Raw genomic sequence first — 6000 nt, 5'->3', positions numbered from 1 at the left:
TCTGACTTTTTCTCTAACTTCTATGTCATAGTTGCTCTCTTACTTTTTATGGTTTTTTCTTCGGGGTGGTAGCTGCCAGTCAGTGATAGTTTTCTGATATTATCCTGAGGATAGGAATTTAAATGGGTAATAAATTTTATGTAAACTGGGTAAAACGATGAAACACACCTGTATTAAATTGCTGCTGTTTCTCCAAGAGGGCAGCGAAACACCTCAAAGCAAATAATCTTTCCTTCGTGGAGGACTACAGTCAGACAGAATTTTTTAAATGAATTTTCCGCCATTTGACTGTTAGTAATTCATTTATTTTACACAAGTATGCTTTCGACTTTGCAGCCATTCTCAAGTGCATGTCGAAATATTAAATTATGTCTGACTTGTCCGTGACATGTCATCGTCGAAGAAACATACTTCCGCTCCAGCAGACCAGTTGTCGCATTACCAGATACTAGTACACATTGAAGGTACATAACATGCCTGACGTTGTCCACAATGAGAAACCATTAACATAAAGTATGGCGTATTTAACAGCTAATATATTCCTGTGACGTGCATTCATCACCTCTATTCATCAACTGACGTAACATATGTCTCATTATGCACAACAACAGGCATATTATGGGGTTGGGTTGTTTCGGGGAGGAGACCAAACAGCGAGGTCATCGGTCTCATAGGATTAGGGAAAAACGGGGAAGGAAGTCGGCCGTGCCCATTCAAAGGAGCCATCCCGGCATTTGCCTGGAGCGATTTAGGGAAATCACAGAAAACCTAAAGCGCAGTGCCCGGAAGGGGGATTGAACCGTCGTCCTCCCGAATGCGAGTCCAGTGTCAGGCATATTATGTATCTTCGATCTGTACTCGCATCCTGTAAGACCAGATGTACATTTTTTTCGACGACGACATGTCGCAAACAGGTCAGAGATATTTTAACATTTGGACATGCACTTGAGAATGGCTGATAAACCGAAATCATGATAGCTTAAAATAAATGAACAAGTAACCGTCAAATGACAGAAATTTCTTTCAAAAAGAAAAAGAAAACTCGAAAGTGACGTTAATGCGATGTCTTCCTCTATAGTTTTAACCCTCTACAGCTCCCTCTAGTAGCATGGAAGTCATTCTCTGATGTCTTAACGGAAGTCCTGTCATCCTGTCCCTTTTCCTTGTCAGTGTTTTCCACATATTCCTTTCCTCTCCGATTCTGTCCACAACTTTCTCTTTCCTCACCTTATCAGTCCACCTAATTTCCAAAATTCGTCTGTAGCACCACATCCCAAACGCTACAGCCGGCCGGTATGGCCGTGCGGTTCTAGGCGCGTCAGTCTGGAACCGCGAGACCGCTACGGTCGCAGGTTCGAATCCTGCCTCGGGCATGGATGTGTGTGATGTCCTTAGGTTAGTTAGGTTTAGCTAGTTCTAAGTTCTCGGGGACTGATGACCTCAGCTGTTAAGTCCCATAGTGCTCAGAGCCATTTGAACCATTTTGAACCAAACGCTACAAGCCTCTTCTTTTCTAATTTTCCCACAGTCGACGTTTCACTACCATACGTTCTCAGAAACTTTATCTCAAATTAAGATCTATGTTTGATACCAGCAGACTTTGCTTGGGCAGGAATGCTCTTTTTCCCAGTGCTTGTCTGCTTTGTATGTCCTCCGTGCTCTGTCTATTATGGGTTATTTTGCTGGCTAGATAGTAGAATGCATTAACTTCATCTTCTTCGTTGTCACCAATGCTGATCTTTAGTTTCTCAGTGTTCTAAATGGTTCAAATGGCTCTGAGCACTATGGGACTTAACATCTGTGGTCATCAGTCCTCTAGAACTTAGAACTACTTAAACCTAACTAACCTAAGGACATCACACCCATCCATGCTCGAGGCAGGATTCGAACCTGCGATCGTAGCGGTCACGCTCTTCCAGACTGAAGCGCCTAGAACCGCACGGCCACACCGGCCGGCTTAGTGTTCTAATTTCTGCTGTTTCTAATTACTTTCGTCTTTCTTCGATTTACTCTCAATCCATATTCTGTACTCATTAGACTGTTCATTCCATTCAGCAGCTCCTGCATCTCTTCTTCAGCTCACTTAGGATAGCAACATCATCAGTTAGTCTCATCACTGATGTCCTTCCACCTTGAATTTTAATACCAGTCTTAAACCTTTCTTTTATTTCAGTCATTGGTTCTTCGATGAATGTATTGATCAACAGGGGCGAAAGACAACGTCGCTGTCTTAAACCACCTTTAATCTCAGCACTTCGTTTTTGGTTAATCCGAACGATTCGTTTTTGGACTTTCACTCTTATTACACGTTGTTGGTTCTTGTATATGTTGTATATTATCCATCTACCTCCGTAGGTTACCGCTATTTTCCTCAGAATTTCGAACATCTTACACCATTTCAAATTCTCGAATGCTATTTCCATGTTGATAAAACCTATGAACGTGTCTCGATTTTTCTTTTGTTACCTATCCCAAAGCCAATCTGATCGTCACCTAACACATCCTCAGTTCTCTTTTCCATTGTTCTGTATATTATTCTTGTCAGCAGGTTTGATGCATGAGCTGTTAAGCTGATTGTGCGATAATTCTCGCAATTGTCTGCTCTTGCAATCTGCGGAACTGTGTGGATGATGTTTTTTTCCAAAAGGCAGTTGGTATATGGCCAAACATACATATTATACAGGCCAACGTCAGTAGTCGCTTTGTTGCCACTTCCCCCAATGACTTTAGATGTTCTGATGAAATGTGACCTATCTATTCTGATTTATTTGATTTTAAGTCTTTCAGAGCTCTTTTAAATTCTGATTCTAATACTGGATTCCCTATCTCTTCCATATAGACTGCACTTGCTTTTAATTTCGCTGAAGGTTGTTTTGCCGTTTCTGTATGCTGAGTCAGTCCTTCCGGCAGTCATTTCTTTTTCACTTTCTTCACATTTCTCGTGTAGCCACCTCGTCTTAGTTTCTCTGCACTTCATATTTATCTCATTCCTAAGTGACTTGTATTTCTGTACTTCCTTCTTTTATCGATCAACTGAAGCATTTCTTCTATTATCAACGGTTTTTTCGCAGCTGCCTTGTTTGTATCGACGGTTTTCTTTCCAACCTCTGTGACCGCCCTTTTTAGAGATATCCATTCCTCTTCAGTTGAACTACCTACTGATTTATTACTTATCGCAGTGACTGTAGCCTCCGAGAACTTCACGCGTACCTTTTCGTTCGTTAGTACTTCTGTAACCCACTGATTCTTCCTGACTAGCCTCTTAAACTTCACTCTACTCTTCATCTCTATTAAATTGTGGTCTGAGTCTGTATCTACTTCTGGGTACGCCTTGCAATCCAGTTATCTGATTTCGGAATCTCTGCCTAACCATGATGTAGTCTAACTGAAATGCCAAGTGTATCTCCTCCTCTTATGATTCTTGAACAGAATATTCGCTGTTACTAGCTGAAATTTATTGCAGAACTCAATTAATCTTTCCCCTCTCTCATTTTTAGTACCAAGCGCATATTCTCCCGTAACCCTTTCTTATACTCATTTCCCTACAACGGCATTACAATTCCCTATGACTATTAGATTTTCATCTCCCTTGCCCGTTCAGTATCCTCATATACTTAATCTGTCTCTTGATCTGCGACGTTGGTATGTAAACCTGAACTGTCGTTGTCGGTGTTGGTTTGCTGTCAATTCTGATGAGGACCTCACAGCCACTGAACGGTCACAGTAACTCACTCTATCTCCTAGGTTCCTATTCATAACGAATCCTCCTCCATTATACCATATTCTGCCACTGTACTCATCTGACCATAAATCCTTGTTTCTATTTCACTTCATTGACCCCCATTATGTCTAGACAGAGCACTAGCGTTTCCCTTTTCATACTTTCTAGCTCCCCTACCGCGATCAAGCTTCTGACATTCCACGACCCGATTCATAGAAAGTTATCCTTTCGTTGGTTATTCAATCTTTTTCTTATGGTCACCTTCCCCTTGACAGTCTCCTCCAGAATATCGGAATGGGGGACTAGTCTGGAATCTTTTACCAATGGCGAGATCATCATGACACTTTTCAATTATAAGCCGCTTGTCCTGTGAATACACATTATATGTCTTTAATGCAGTACTTTCCATTGCCTTCTGCATCCTCATGCCATTGATCATTGCTGATGCTTCCACCTTTAGGTACAATTTCCCACCCAAAGAGCAAGAGTGTGTCCTGAATCTCTGTTGTGTCCTCTACCATCTTTGACAAGGCCGTTGGCTGAGTGAGGGGCGACTTCCTATGCAGGAAGTCTTCGACCACCATTGGTGATAATTTTTATTCAGAATATAAGCGGTGGTGGGTTTCGAACCTGGGACCGAGGAAAGTTTGATTAATAATCAAAGACGCTACCCCTAGACCATGGCTATTAACTTTATTATATTAATATTTTTAATAGTGCTTATTGCTTTTAGGAATGAATGGGAAGGCTGTAGGAAACTAATCCTTTGTCATGTACATAATACTGCGAAGAAACCAGCTGTAAGACCTCATTTGAGACAACGTACTTACTCAGTTGATCCTCATATTCTGTATAGGTTTTAAGTGTTCGTAACTATCAGTTTAGGCATGATTTGGAACCAAAATACTTCTGAACGTCTAGTGGTTGTTTCTCATTTAACTTCATTTAACTGCTAAGGGTTTAACTTGATGAGCAGGATTTTCCTTATGTAGAACTGCCAATATACTGTATATAGAACTGTCAACATACTGTACGAGAAGTATCGAACTGGACTTGACAATATGTTTTTAAGTTGTAGTTTTTTTTCTAGATAAGAATTATATAGATCGATGTGCTTTTTTAAAGTGTTCTTAATTTTTCGTGTGGGTTTTAAGTGATAATAAACCCTAATGGTGTTTGTGATAGTAGGATTTTAGGTGTTTAAAGGTACCCTCACTCATTTATAAAACAAAATCTTGTCGTTTTGGCATATAAAGCAGTTTTACTATAGTAACCTCTTCATTGTTCTGTAGGGAATACTTAATTTGGAAATGGAAAGAATATAATCGGGCCCATCATTAAATTCCCGGTTTTAAAACGCTGTAGGAAGAGAAGTGCACTACTCAGTTTTACATGAAATTTGAGTAACCTTTTATTAAAGTAGGGGGAAACGTCATGGAACAAAGAAAAAATTTGCCGAAAACTTTACCAACAAATGGCGCTGTAAGCGTCTAAATGAAAATGGGATCGGCTACAAATGACAGATGGATCATAATACAACGGCTGTGTTTTGAATTGTACGTTGCATCATCTGTACTGTTCAATGTGCATGATTGCACAAGTTCGGTAGTCAACAGTCGTGCCACTGTTAGTTAGGTAAACCCATCCACAACGGTAAGGCTGTACTACATTGGATGTGAAAAACCGGCTTTTAATGTTCTGAGGCCGGAAACCACAAAAAAAGCGAAATGAAATCAGTTTTTAATTGTCCTGTGGCAAAAAAAACGCATAAAAAGCAAAATGACATTGGTTTCTAACTGTCGTTGATTGACGCAAGACATGTTCAATTTGCGTCCTCGATAGTTGTTTTCACAAACCACTTTACATTCGTAAGCTTAATATTCAAGATACACAGTTGGCGTATGATCTTACCTAGCGAGTTGTCAGTACGGAAACGCATCAGTACTTCAGTGTTTCACAACTGTCTAGTTTTTCTATCAGACAAAGACCCTGTGTAAAGACATGCATACAGTTGTAACTTCCTTTCTGTAACGAAATCTCATCGATTTTGATGTATCTATGTCATTTTGTGGCAAACATTGCATCTACCATTTTGGCTGTTAAGACGTTATTCACTGTTACACTAGTTCTTTTATAGATTGAAAAAATACTTTCTTATGAGTTCGTGGGTGGCTAGAATTATTGTAGATGCCGTTATCAGTGTGGTCGGCTAATGGTGGGCTAATGGCAGATGTTAACTCTCTGGACGTCTTTATCGTTCTTCACTCTCACATCCAGAA

The sequence above is a fragment of the Schistocerca nitens genome, chromosome 6 (genome assembly GCF_023898315.1).
Source record: "Schistocerca nitens isolate TAMUIC-IGC-003100 chromosome 6, iqSchNite1.1, whole genome shotgun sequence".
NCBI classification, from domain to species: Eukaryota; Metazoa; Arthropoda; class Insecta; order Orthoptera; family Acrididae; genus Schistocerca; species Schistocerca nitens.
Note: the sequence above shows the minus strand (reverse complement) of the source record.